General features: G+C 41.5%; 1 pseudogene; it reads left to right on the forward strand.

Moving 5' to 3' along the window:
• Positions 1–13,401: 13,401 nt before the first annotated feature.
• Gm9006 lies at positions 13,402–14,246 on the forward strand (annotated as a pseudogene).
• The last annotated feature ends 413 nt before the right edge of the window (positions 14,247–14,659 follow it).

A 14,659-nucleotide genomic window follows, 5' to 3' on the forward strand; every position in this document is an offset into this window, starting at 1 on the left:
TACAGACCTAGAGAGGATAGACAGATGATAGATAGATAGATAGATAGATAGATAGATAGATAGATAGATAGATAGATAAATAGATAGATAGAAAGAAATGTTTAGATGATAGATGGGTAGACATGATAAATGGATAGATGGATAGATAGATAGATAAATATAGATGAAAGAGAGAGAAGTAATGGATGTAAATTGGCAGTTATATGACAGACAAGTTATGGATGGATGGATAGATAGATAGATAGATAGATAGATAGATAGATAGATAGATGCATAGATACATAGATACATAGATGCATGGATAGATACATGGATAGATAAATAGATACACAAATATAGAAGACAGAGAATAGAACGACAGACAGATATGAAAGGATAGGTGATAAGCAGGTTGATAGATGATAAATGGATATACAGAAACATATGATAGATTATGGATAGATGATAATAGTTAGAAAATAGATGGACATTTAGACAGGCACATAGAACGATGATGGGTACATGTAGATAAATGGATTGTACATAGATAGATATATAGTAAATGGGTGGCTAGATGGTTACACAGAGATGGATAGCAGGTTGGATGGATGGATAAATTGATGGATGGATGGATGGATGAATAGATGGGTGAATGGATGGGTAAGTGTATAAAATCTTAGTTATTGGTGCATTTTACCTTTTAAAAGCTCAGTTATTAAGTATGGTTTTCAGATGAACAAGAGCCAAGTTTTCAGAATCATCTTCAACAATCACCTAAAGTCTTTTAAACACCAAAAAATATTCAGGGAAAGAAGAAACAAAAAATAAGTGTGGGGTGCCCATTGCTGTGCAGTCCAGTCTCTGAACAACCCTGACAATGTTAGGAAAAACTTCAAAAGCCCAAATAGTTGACCACAATGTTTGGTTGGGATCATTTCATAACTCCACAGAGAGCTCATCTTGCCTTCAGTAACCATGGTTGCTTCCTACTCAGATGTGAAAATACAGTAAGGAAGAGAACAGAAGACCTCAGTGCACAAGGATGCACCCAAAAGGGGTATGTTGAGCTTTTGTTCAGGGTGTACTTTAATTCTATAGGCAGCATGGGCCATGGGAAATGGTTCTAGGGATTCTCCAAAGGAGATTTTGGCACCTTCCGTGGCAAAGACATGTGGCAAATAGCTCAGGAAGCCAGGCCCAGTGAGATGGCTCAAAGAGTACAGGTTCTTAAAGCTAAGCCTTATGGCCTGTGCTTCATCTCCTCAAAAGAAAACCAGTTCCCTCAAGTTGACTTCCACAGGTGCTCCATGCATGTGTGTGCCTATGCATCTATGTATGCCGAGAGAGAGAGAGAGCGAGAGCGAGAGCGAGAGAGAGAGAGAGAGAGAGAGAGAGAGAGAGAGAGAGAGAACAGACAAATACGTGTAACAATTGAAAACAACTCAGAGCACAGGCTGGTGACATGGCTCAATGAATACAGGCATTTGCCATCAAGACTGACAACCTAAGTTCCACTCCTATACCTGGGGCTCAAATGCTGGAGAGAACCAATTCCCATAGATTATCCTCTGATATCCACATGCACACCATGGGTGGTAAGACCACACACACACACACACACACCACAATCAATCAATCAATCAATCAATCAATCAATCAATCAATCAATCAATTTTAACCATAAAAGTTGAGTTTAGCTGGGCAATGGTGGCGAATGCCTGTAATCCCAGAACTTGGGAGGCAGAGGCAGGTGGATTTCTGAGCTCTAGGCCAGCCTGGTCTACAGAGTGAGTTCCAGGCCATCCAGGACTGCACAGAGAAACCCTGTCTTGAAAAAAAACAAAACAACAACAACAACAAAAGTTGAGTTAAAAAAAAATCCAACCATTTCAGAAAGCATGTATGAGAATGGAGGTGGAATTCGGTGGAAGCAATAGAAACTGTTTCAAGTCATAAAAAAAAAAATGTCTACCCAATAAGAGGCCTCGAGCCTTGGAGACCTGGCTGGAAGACCTCAAAAGCCCAAGCAAGCAATCTACCAGCTGAGCTATAGCCTAACCCTTTCCAATAGACTGACAGCTTCACAGTACCCCAGTGTCAGAAAGCTGTCTTCAGTGACACGTGGTCATAGGTAATTGTCTCTAACTCTTAGATTACATCCATGATGAGCTGATAAGAACAGTGGTGGGTAAATATTCTCTGGTTTAATCATCTTCCATTCTTTCAATGGTCTGGGTCAAAGGTCATGTGTCCCAGCTTGGACAACCCCAGTGATAGGGTCCTCATCACTTTCTTCAGGACATCTGAACCCCAGAGAAGGGACAAGAGTGCTTGAAAATAGGGGTTGAGTCTCCTCATCTGAAAGGCTTGACATCAGTCTTCTTATTTTAAGATTTCAGAATATTTACATATTCATAATGTGCTATTTTGGAGAGGTGACTGGTATCTTAATGCAAAATTTGTTAGTGGAGCACACACAGCAGAAATACACAGCAGAAACTAATGTGATATAATATCTTATTCTGCCTTCAACCCGGCTCATGAGGCCAAGTGCAAAACTTTCTACTTGGGGCTTTGTAGCTAGCACCAGGAAAGTGTAGGGATTCAGGACATTTCAAATTTCAGATTCTCATATTGTAGATGCTTAACCTGTCCAAAGCGGCTGGACCAGAGGGAAGGGAATTGCTTTTCTTTTGCACGCTGTGTTCACGTGGTTGGTGGGACTTCTTGGTGGATGTATCCAGCAGAGGCCAATCAGACTGGACCCCACTCAGCGAGATCAATTCGAGGATGAATCCCTTAAAAATCTGTACATTCCAGACTATTTTCCTGTTATTTAAATAAAAAATAATAATTCCTTTGAACTACGTAAATCCAAATTCTCTGTTGGGATAGACTAATTTTAAAATAAAATATAATGTTGCTAAATAAAAGGGGCTAATCTAAATTCACTCTCTGTTTTCAACTTTGAAATTACTCTCTATTTAAAAAATATCTATTGCCTTCAAGGAGCACATGGCATGTGCTTAAAAACACCAGGCAAGCTGGTGATGGCGGGTATTGACATAGCAATGTATTTCCTACAGGTGTTGAGAAATAAGGACAAGGCACAGAAAAGGAACGAAGCAACTTGGAAACCCAGTGGGATGTTCGCCTCCTGGAGTAATGGCATTTGTGCTCTCCAGCTCTGTCAGGGCAGACGGCATGCTTAGGAGGTATTTGCACCCAACTTTGTTTCCGTAAAAAGCTTCGAAGTGCTCCTAATAAGAGCTGCTGGCAGGATCCTGACAATCTTCAAAAATATCTGTTCTCTGGAAGAGTTTTTCATGCCGGAGTCAGCTCTTCCACAGACAGCCCCTGAAACACCAGGCAAGAACTGTGTTCAGGGACCACCTTAAGCATTCAGAGGAACCCCTCCTCAGAGAGAACCCTTGGTGCAGGTGAGAGAAGCCCTGTGCCCGTAGGCCACTGGGCCCAGTGTTGCTTTCCATAACTCTGACCCAAGGGTACTTCAGGCTTCTCTATTGTTCACTTTGGACAAAGAAGTGGCTTGGTGGCAAAGATGGTGGTGCCATCTACTGTGGAAGCCATCATAAAGGCTTCGTCCCTTCTCCAAGGTCGTGCCTCAGTGATTCCAAGGCAGTGTGGATCAGTCAGACAGTTAGGCACATGTGAAAGTCAGCCTGTAGGAGCTAGAGAGATGGCGCACCAAACAAGAATGCTGACTGCTCTTGCAAAAGACGTGGGTTCATCATCAGTACCCACATGGCTCACAGATGCCCATAACTCTAGTTCCAGGGTATCTAACATGCTATTCTGACCTCTGTGAGCACTGCAAACACACATTACACAGACATACATGGAGACAAACAGTCATTCACATAGAATGGAAATAAATAAACCTTTAAAGAGTCAGCTTGCATTGTTCTGACTTTAAAGAGGTATTTAGTTAACAAGGGCACTAGCTGGAATTCAAGATCTGACTATCAGGAATCTGAACCCAACGTTACAGACAACATCACTTTCAAATGTGGACATTTCTGAGCTAGTCAACATGTTGTGGTAGTTGCTGTAAGCTCACAGCAACTCTCCAAGAACAGGACTTGGATAATTATTAGCTTACTGGAGCTAGGGAGATAGCCTAGTTGATAAAGTGTTTGCTTTGCAAGCTCAAGAGGTTGAATTCAATCCTCAGAGCCTGTATAAAAAAATAAATAAACAAAATCATGAAAGCACATGCTTTTAATCCTAGAAGTAGGTAGACAGAAACAGGCAGATCCTGGAGTTCACTGATGAACCAACTTGATTGATAGTACCTCAAGTTGTCACATGGCCTCCACACACATACTCAGGGGAGGAGTGTGGCCAGGAAGAGTCACAGGAGCCCCAAGGTGCTCACAGTCACAGAAAAGGCATCTAGGGACAGAAAGAACAGTTCAAAGCAGCTTTAATGACAAATATGGCAACTTTGCCCAGGTCATTTAGAATCCAGCTCCAAATAATCTGAAACAAGATGAGAGAGGGCAACAAAAGGAAAAGTATCACTAATTATATGTATGCATGTATATCAGCATGCACACACACACACACATACACACACTCACACACACACATTCACACATACACTCACACACACTCACATTACAAGCATTCACACACACTCATACACACACTCACACATTCACACATACACTCACACACAAACATTCACACACACTCACACACATTTATATACACACACTCACATACAAACATTCTCTCTCTCTCTCTCTCTCTCTCTCTCTCTCTCACACACACACACACACACACACACACACACACACACAATTGTTTTATGAAAAAGAAGCCAGAGGCTAAGAAAATCTTACCACAACATAGCCTCCAGGTAGGGATAATGTTCAACCTCATGAACAAATGAGACCAGAGAGAAATCTGGTTGTCTGACTTAAAGGTCATGCATGGACCATCCTATTCCACCTATTATATGATTGATAGATGGAGACCATTTACCCAAGGTTGAGAGGAAAATAAAAAGTCCATTCTTCATGGTTATCTGACACATAAATAATAAAGAATAAAGTCAGAAGGTAATGCATCAGCTGCCACACATTTTCTCTACTAGGGGTTTATGGTTGCTAAGGTGTAGGGTGTGCCATTAGGAATGAGATTAGGAGAAAGATACTACTCAGTGTTTTGATCTGTCAAATGAGAACATTTCAGAAATTGTATGGACATTCATATGCTGATTGGTGAGCATGGTACACCAGAACTTTAACATGTCAGCTCTTCCTTGCCGTTTTATAGGTTTTTTAAAATACTTTTTACTAGGTATTTTCCTCATTTACATTTCCGATGCTATCCCAAAAGTTCCCCATACCCTTCCACCCACGCCCCTACCCACCCACTCCCACTTTTTGGCCCTGGTGTTTCCCTGTACTGGGCATATAAAGTTTGCAAGTCCAGAGGGCCTCTCTTTCCAGTGATGGCCGACTAGGCCATCTTTTGATACATATGCAGCTAGAGTCAAGAGCTCCGGGGTACTGGTTAGTTCATATTGTTGTTCCACCTATAGGGTTGCAGTTCCCTTTAGTTCCTTGGGTGCTTTCTCTAGTTCCTCCATTGAGGGCCCTGTGGTCCATCTAATAGCTGTCTGTGGGCATCCACTTCTGTGTTTGCTAGGCCCCAGCATAGTCTCAACAGAGACAGCTATATCTGGGTCCTTTCAGCAAAATCTTGCTAGTATATGCAATAGTGTCAGCATTTGGAAGCTGATTATGGGATGGAACCCTGGATATGGTAGGCTCTAGATGGTCCATCCTTTTGACACAGCTCCAAACTTTGTCTCTGTAACTCCTTCCATGGGTGTTTTGTTCCCAATTCTAAGAAGGGGCAAAGTGTCCACACTTTGGTCTTCATTCTTCTTCAGTTTCATGCGTTTAGCAAATTGTATCTTATATCTTGGGTATCCTAAGTTTCTGGGCTAATATCCACTTATCAGTGAGTACATATTGTGTGAGTTCCTTTGTGATTGGGTTACCTCACTCAGGATGATACCCTCCAGGTCCATCCATTTGCCTAGGAATTTCATAAATTCATTCTTTTTAATAGCTGAGTAGTACTCCATTGTGTAAATGTACCACATTTTCTGTATCCATTCCTCTGTTGAGGGACATCTGGGTTCTTTCCAGCTTCTGGGTATTATAAATAAGGCTGCTATGAACATAATGGAGCATGCGTCCTTCTTACTGGTTGGGACATCTTCTGGATATATACCCAGGAGAGGTATTACAGGATCCTCCGGTAGTACTATATCCAGTTTTCTGAGGAACCGCCAGACTGCTTTCCAGAGTGGTTGTACAAGCTTGCAATCCCACCAACAATGGAGGAGTGTTCCTCTTTCTCCACATCCTCACCAGCATCTGCTGTCACCTGAATTTTTCATCTTAGCCCTTCTGACACAAGATCTCAGGAAACATATTGAACATTGAAAATCAAGGCACTTAATGGTCAGTCAGAGAAGCCACGGGCACCATGCTTTAGGCATGTCAAATGCATTGAAAAGGGATAAAGGCTGGGCAAACTTGAACCACTACTAGTTGGGAGTGTGAATTGTATAATCTTGGCCCAACTCAAGACTATGCAGAGACACACCAGGGTTCACCTTCTTTGATGGTCCTACTGGACCATCTAATATTACATGGTAGGTTCCATGGCCAGATCTTGTGATCTTAGATAACTGGTCAGGCTTGATAAATCTGTACATTTTGCTGACCCTTAGTCTTCAAAACTTATAAGAATATCCCAGAATGATCTAGAAGGAAGTCTGGAGAATAATACAAGCTCAAATATGTATAATATTTGGCATGGCTGACTATCAGGTATGAATCCTGGATCAGCAGCAGTTATATTTCTATAACTGCTCACTCACTCATATCAGCACATAGAAGGTGATTGAAACTAAGAAGCCAGATCACACATGCTCCTTAAATTCGCAAGTGTAGAGGAAATGCATCCAGGAATAGTACACACATCTTGTCTTTTGTTCACAGGGGTTTAGAGAATGAATCAACAGAAAGGCAGCTGATGAAAAAGTCCAGTAGTGTTACTGAGGAGGACATAGTGGTCTGAGTGTCAGTTAAAAACACAATTCTCTGAGACTGACTCGATACTATAATTTCTTCAATATGTGAAAATATGCATAATTTGGCATCTTCTACAAGAGGAAGGCAGAAGTGATGAATAGTAACAAATTCAAAGTCAAGAAACAAGAAAGGGAAAGGGAAAGGGAAAGGGAAAGGGGAAGGGGAAGGGGAAGGGGAAGGGGAAGGGGAAGGGGAAGGGGAAGGGGAAGGGGAAGGGGAAGGGAAAGGGAAAGGGAAAGGGAAAGGGAAAGGGAAAGGGAAAGGGAAAGGGAAAGAGTGTGGTCAAGAAGTCACAGGAGCTCCAAGGTGCTCAGAGTCACTGGGAAGGCATCTAGAAACAAAATGAATGGTGCAAAAATAGCTTTGATGACAAATATGGCAACCTTGCCCAGGTCTTTTAGTATCCATTCCCAAATAATCTGAGACAGGACGAGAGAGAACAACAAAAGGAAAAGTATCATTAATCATCCAGAGCTGAAGGCAATCTTGTAAGTGAGGTTAGTATAATTAAAATAGAAGTGGCTGCTGAATTTGGAAGAGGCTAATGTCTTACAGTCAAAAAGTATTCTATCCTGCCAGGGAAGAAAACACTCAAAGTAAGGAACAGCAAATACTAGGAAAATTGATGGGTTAAAAAGACAGGTGGGGAAAAGTTTTAAAGAAGTATCTAAGCATACATTCTAGATCATTGAGGAAGGGATGGGACTCAAGGTAGCTGGTACTTGTTTGGAAATGAAATGGCAAAGGATTAGGATATGATATCCACAGAGGACTGTGGAACAGAATGTACAACCCAGGGCACTATTATACCCAGAAAAACTATCCTTCATATGTGACTGAAATAGAAAGTCTTCTCTTCTCAGTTAGATGAGAGGTCTGGGCATACAGCTGACAATGTAGTTGATGTTGTATGGAAGCCATGAATATCCACCAAAATGAGAGATTGGGTAATGGCATTTAAAACTTGGAAGTGTACATTTGAGCTGGAAAAACCTAAAAGTAGGTTCAAACTGCTTCTGATTTTTGGTCCTAGACCTACTATGCCTGTTTGATGCATGTACTTTCATCAAAAAATTCAAAAATTGGTCTTTCTTCCATAAAAACAATTGGTGATCTCTATTTTAAGATTTAAAATATCTATACAAACTGATGGGATCAGTTCAACCTAAAATTTTATCACTTACTAGCAGCTCTTTCACTTCTTGTGGCTACTTAAATACTCACCTTGGGCCTCTGAGGAGGACTCAGATATGCCTGCACTGGGGTGGGAGGCCAATAAGGGTTTTCCGTTTTCTCTGTTTTCTTGGAGGTGCTCTATCCATTCCTCTCCAGGTGAGAGGCCCTGGAATTCTGGCTCTTGGGTGCCTCTGCTTCCAAGTGTGCCTGCTACTCCTTTATTCTGAATTCTCTCTACTTCGGGCTCTCATTTCCTAAACTGTTCTTGAAAGCCTCCACCCCATGGTCCTCTATCTAGAGTCTTGGTTGGGTCTTTGATACAAAAGTGGTTTTGCTTTGGTTAAAAAAAAAAGAATACTTTTTTATTTGATTGCAAATCAAATTAAAAACATGAACTTATTAAGGGACCCTAAATGCACAGCCTTGCAACCAAGGCTATGCTCAAAAAATGATTTTGTTTTCTTTAGTTAAGAAACAATAAATAAATAAATAATTTAAAAGACCAAGAGACTTGGAATAATTCTTCCTGTCCCTGGGAAGTAAAGGAGGGGGGAAGGTCATTTGTTGGCAGAGCCTGTGTTCTTTGAATAGTATGAATACTTAAGAAAAAGGCAAGGAGATTCAAAGACACTATTCACTATGGATTAAGGAAAGGATGAGCCAGGCAGTGGTGGCACATTCCTTTAATCCCAGCACTCGGGAGGCAGAAGCAGGTGGATTTCAGAGCATGAGGCCAGCCTGGTCTACAGAGTGAGTTCCAGGACAGCCAGGGCCTCACAGAGAAACCCTGTCTTGTAAAAATAAAAAACAAAAAAAAAAAAAAAAAGAAAGGAAGAAAGAAAGAAAGAAAGAAAGAAAGAAAGAAAGAAAGAAAGAAAGGAAGGAAGGAAGGAAGGAAGGAAGGAAAGGAGAGGGGAGGAGAAGAGAGAAGAGAAGAGAAGAGAAGAGAAGAGAAGAGAAGAGAAGAGAAGAGAAGAGAAGAGAAGAGAAGAGAAGAGAAGAGGAAAAGATGAGGGGGAAGGGAGGATGCAAAGAGGGGGGATGAAAGAATTCTCATAACACATTGCCCTCCCACTGTCCTGTACCCTGCAACCAATCACAGATGGGAGCAGGATGGAAAAGTGACAGTCCATCTTTACTCAAGAAACACACAGCGCTGTACTACATTTCTTCTGCATTTCTCACACCCAAGCTTCTCAAGAGAGTGATGGATGGGGGTGCTGAGCCTGGCAGGACCTAAAGCCACCATGATCACAAGAGGGAGCCCCTCCTTTCACATACACGGAACTGCAGCTGCATCAAGCAAAGACTTGGAAACGTGAGTCAACAAAACCCAAGTGTTCCTCCTCCTTCACGAACTCATCTGACAAGGCTGATTTTTCTGTTGTAAGAGCCAGGGCAAGCTCCCTGAAGACAAGGCTACTCCAGCCATCTGATTGGTAAGAGAGCTCGTTCTTCATATCGCCTAAGATGCTGAGACTCACGGTCAGTGGAGTTTATTCTCCTAAGAGAAAACAGAAGCTATGACATGGGCAGATCCTCACTGCCTGGCTTCGAAAAAAAATGGGACCAAATGTTTCTACTGAGCTCCAGATCAATCTCTTCTGCTGGAATCTTGTGAGAAGTGTTTTTAATTTAATTGTATGGTGTGTGTGTGTGTGTGTGTGTGTGTGTGTGTGTGCCACAACACACTTGTGGAGTCTAAAGGACAACTAGTGGGAGTCAGTTCTTCCCTTGTGCCATGTGCGTCCAGTGAATGAGGACCCAACTTGTGTCCTCAGGCTTGACAGCAAGCCCCTTTACCTGCTGAGTCAGCCCATCTGTAGGCACCTCAAACTCAGATTCTCTAAGACTAACTCAAAATTGGCTCCTTGAGTCCTCTTCCCTTTAAGCTCCATAAAAGAAATCACCTACGTTGAAATAAAGGGGTCTTAACAGGGCCTCCTCCTGCCTCCCTTTCACACCTAAATAACCACCAGATAATGTCCACTCCAGAACCCACACGTGGGAATGCCTGTTCACTTTTCCATAGCCGATGCTCTCCCCAGGTGCCTGCCATCTGTTCCCAGGATCCTGAGACTGCTTCCCAACTTGCCTCTGCCTTGATCTCACCTCCTGCCAATCCATCTCTACTCAACAGCCCAAGTAATTTTCTTAAATCACAATCCAAATGATGTCACCCACTAGCATAAAACCCACGACTATCTTCCCATTGCCCCAGGACAGTGTCGTCTACATTCTTGAACAGAGCCTTTGAGGCCACTCCAATCCCAGCCCTGCCTTCCTCTCCTCTCCACTCCATCCTGCAGTTAATGAAGCCTGTCCTGCTCTCTGTGGCCTCCAGCCTGTTATAGAAATGGCTTTCTCCTGGAAGATTCCTCCCTCTCCTCATTGCCTGGCTGACTGTGCATCCCACATCATTATCACATGCCAGTCAAACTCACTCAGTGATGCAGTGACACGGACACCTCTTCACATCCGTGGCCCACGGAAGCCTTGAATGCCACGAAATGGCCTCCCCAGGACCACCACACCCCAGATGTTCCCAGGATCCTCAGCAGGTTCTGGCTGCACTTCATTATCACTGCCTCAGTGAGTAACAGCAGCAGTGGCACCCATCTGCCAAAACAACACATGCACATTTCATGTGTATAAGCAGAGTGTACAATACAACGTCACCTTCTGAAATTCCCGAATAACTCAAAAACTCAAATAAGAGTCTGCATTAGCTGTGGACTATATACTAATGAGGGCCTCATAAACTTTTGACTAAAGCTAGGCCAAAATCTTTTGAGGTTTTGCCTCATGAAGTTTCAAAACAAAGTGCTCAAATATTGCCTGGCCTCTCTCAATCCTCTAGGTGCTTGTGGGGAGGGGAGTTTCATTCATGGGCACTTTTCCAGGTGCTATTGCTGCTGCCTGAGAGAGCAGCTGCTCTTTCTCTTGACCACTGAGGGGCTTTGAGATCATGTTGATTTCAAATCACCTCCCATGTTGGGCTCTTGATTAAGAAGGTTGTGTTCACTCTGAAGGGAAAGCAAGAAAGGGAAGAATGTTGGGTTAGCACCCATTAGAAAATCTGGCTCTCTGCCTGGCTGGTCTGCCCTGTGTCTCTGTTGAATATAGGAACATTTGTTGAGCAGCTTTAAGCTTCTGTGTTTTCCTTGATAGATGATGAGAAAACAAATGGTGGATGTCCTAGTTTCTTTTCTGTTGCTATGAAAAACTAAATCCCTGATAAAAGCAACTTGAGGGAGAAAGGGTTTATGTCAGATCACAATTCCAGGTTACAGTTCATCACTGGTAGGGAGTCAGATGCTTGACCAAGCTGCTCACACCTCATCCACAGCTGAGGGCAGTGAACATGTTAGTTTGCATGTGTGCTTGTGGTCAGCTTCATTTCTACAACCATATATACTTAAGGACCTCTGCCTAGGGAATGTTGCCACCCATAGTGGTCTGGGTCTTCCCATATCAGTTAACTTAGTGAGGACAATCCCCACAGACTGGCCAAAGCAATGCAGAAAATACCTCATTGAGACTCTCTTTTCAAGTGATCCTAGGTTGTGTCAAATTGACAATCAAAGCTAACCATCACTAGTACCAATATACTAGTGTACCATAGTACACTCTGAGGACATCTTGGGCATTGTTAGACAATGTAGATAATTGAGATAACTGAGGAGCAATTCGGCCAGCTTCCTGGTCACCTCAGGGGATTCGTCTCCTGGTTGAATTTACTGGAAGGATAGCCCTGATCATATGACAAAGCAAAACAACTCATTTAGAAAGTCGTGTATGTCCAAAGACTGAACACATTTGGTAACTTGAGCCCTGAATATCATATACACTAGTAAGAATGCAATCATCCAATAGATGTGGTTAAGGAATATAGACAGTTAAATCAGGTACAAGGGAGAATAATATATATGTTTAAAATCATTGTGCCAACAAGGGAATGAATAAAGTAAGAATATTTGATATGAATGAAAAGATTAGGACTTATGATTTGTTTTAAATGACTGTGGTTACAGAGTTTAGAGGTTTGTAGAGAAAAGGTAATCTTCAAAATACATGCATTCATGCATACATACGTACATACATACATATATACAAGTAAAAATATAAAGGTATTCTTTGTAAAGTGCCAATTGTTGCTATTTTAACTGTTTTAAGGTTTCATACATGCATATACTATGTTTTGATCAAATCCACCTCCACCAATCCAATGCCTCCTGTATGCCCCCCATGCACACCATTTTCCCCACCCCCAGCTCCGAAGGCTATTTTAAACCCACTGACTCTGCTTAGTGCTGTCATTATGCACATGTGTTATGCCACCAACTGGAGCATGGGTCTACTTGGGAGCCCCATATCTGAAGATCTCACAAAGGGCTCTATCAAAACTCCAGAAGGAAGTGTAAGAAACAGGTTAAATTTTCAGTAGACAGTGATCAAACACCTGGAGAATAGCAAAGTTCATAACACAACCACAAATTCTCCAATTGCCTCATTTTAAGGAATTTTCATATTCAATCAAATACTAAAGCAGATACATAAAGACCCAAGTTTGTGGCAGGGGAGACAACAAAATAAAGTTTTAAGAACTGGCAAAAAAATTAGAAGGAAATAAAATTATGAGATATGTGAAGACCATACTATTAGTATAATGGTTAACTTCATGAAAGATAGATTGGAGAACCTGGGAGAACTGACTGGGAAATAGAAGAAAATGTTTAAGAGAATAGAAGAAAAAAGATAGATACAAAGGAAAATGATTGTGAAAACCCACAATATGTAAAACTGATAACAGGGGTGACTTTAACAACTCCATTATCAAAATCAGTCAGAGATAAAAGATAAAGACATCAAGTTCTACATTTTCAAAGTATAACTTGAATAGACTGAAAAAAACCCAGTCTCTTTATAGATAAACTGAGGTGAATCCCTGACCAGAGAATAGAGTTGATTAACTTCAGAAGCAAAGAAAATAAATACGTTGTTGGGAAGAGGAGTTAAAGTAAACCCAGGTACCATCCAGGGCTAAAAAAATGTAGAGCTAGCTCTTATTTGTGGCATCTTCTAGGCAGTTGGCTGTATTAAGATGAAGCTAAATGTCTCCTTCCCTGCCATAGTTGTCAGAAACTCATTGAACTGGGTGATAAATGCAAGCTTCACACCCTCTGTGAGAAGCACATGGCCACAGAAGTAGATGCTGATGTTCTGGATAAAGAGTGGAAAGGTTATGTGATCCTGATCAGTGGTGGGAATGACAAACAAGGTTTCCCATGAAGCAAGGCATTTCAAACCATGGCAGAGTGTGCCTGCTGTTGAGTAAGGGGCATACTTGTTGTAGACCAGGAAAAAATGGTAAGAGGAAGTGCAAGTCCATTTGTGGATGCACTGTAGATCCAATCTGAGTGTTCTCACTTTCAATTATTGTAAAAAGGGAAAGAAGGAAATTCCTGGACTGACAGATACCATTGTGCCTCATAGGTTAGGACCTAAAAGAGCTAGTAAATCCAAAAGCTTTTCAGTCTCTCTGAAAAAGATGATATCCACCAATATGTTGTCTAAAAGCTCTTAAACAATGAAGGTAAGAAACCCAGGACCAAAGCACCGAAGATTCAGGGTCTTGTTACTCCAATCCATGTATCCTACAACACAAACACTGACTTACTGCTCTGAAGAAAACGTATTAAACAAATAAACAAACCAACCAACCAACACAACACAACACAACACAAAACAAAACAAAACAAAACAAAACAAAACAAAACAAAACAAAACAAAACAAAACAAAACAATGAGGAGGCTGGAGAATATGCTAAACTTTTGGCCAAGAGAGTGAAGGAAGCTGAAGAAAAGCAACAGGAACAGATTGTCAAGAAATGTTGGCTGTCCTCTCTGAAAGCTTCTACTTCTAAGTCTGAGCCCAGTCAAAAATAAGACTCTAAGAGTAACAAATAATCATACCTTGGGGGGAAAGTAGAACTATTTCAAGAGTCCTCTGGTAGAGTGTGAGGGACCAATTTTATAACCAGACAAAATATCCTGTAAAATATATCAACAAACAATCCTTAAACATCATCAATTCAGGAAAATGATTTTCCTCTTTTAAATCTTTCCCATTTTCATTTGTTTTTGTTTGTTTGTTTGTTTTTGTTTGTTTGTTTGTTTGTTTTGGTGTTGGGGATAGAATCCAAAATCACACCCTTGCTAGGACAACTGTACCATTGAGCTATATGGCAGCCCACCATGAACTCTTTCAAAACCAAATTATTTTTTGACAGTTTTCTACATGTGCTGTCCTAGTTTGTGTTCTATTGCTGTGACCCACAGCATAACCAAAAGCATCTTAG

Source organism: Mus musculus, chromosome 12 (assembly GCF_000001635.26).
Source record: "Mus musculus strain C57BL/6J chromosome 12, GRCm38.p6 C57BL/6J".
In the NCBI taxonomy this organism is placed as follows: domain Eukaryota; kingdom Metazoa; phylum Chordata; class Mammalia; order Rodentia; family Muridae; genus Mus; species Mus musculus.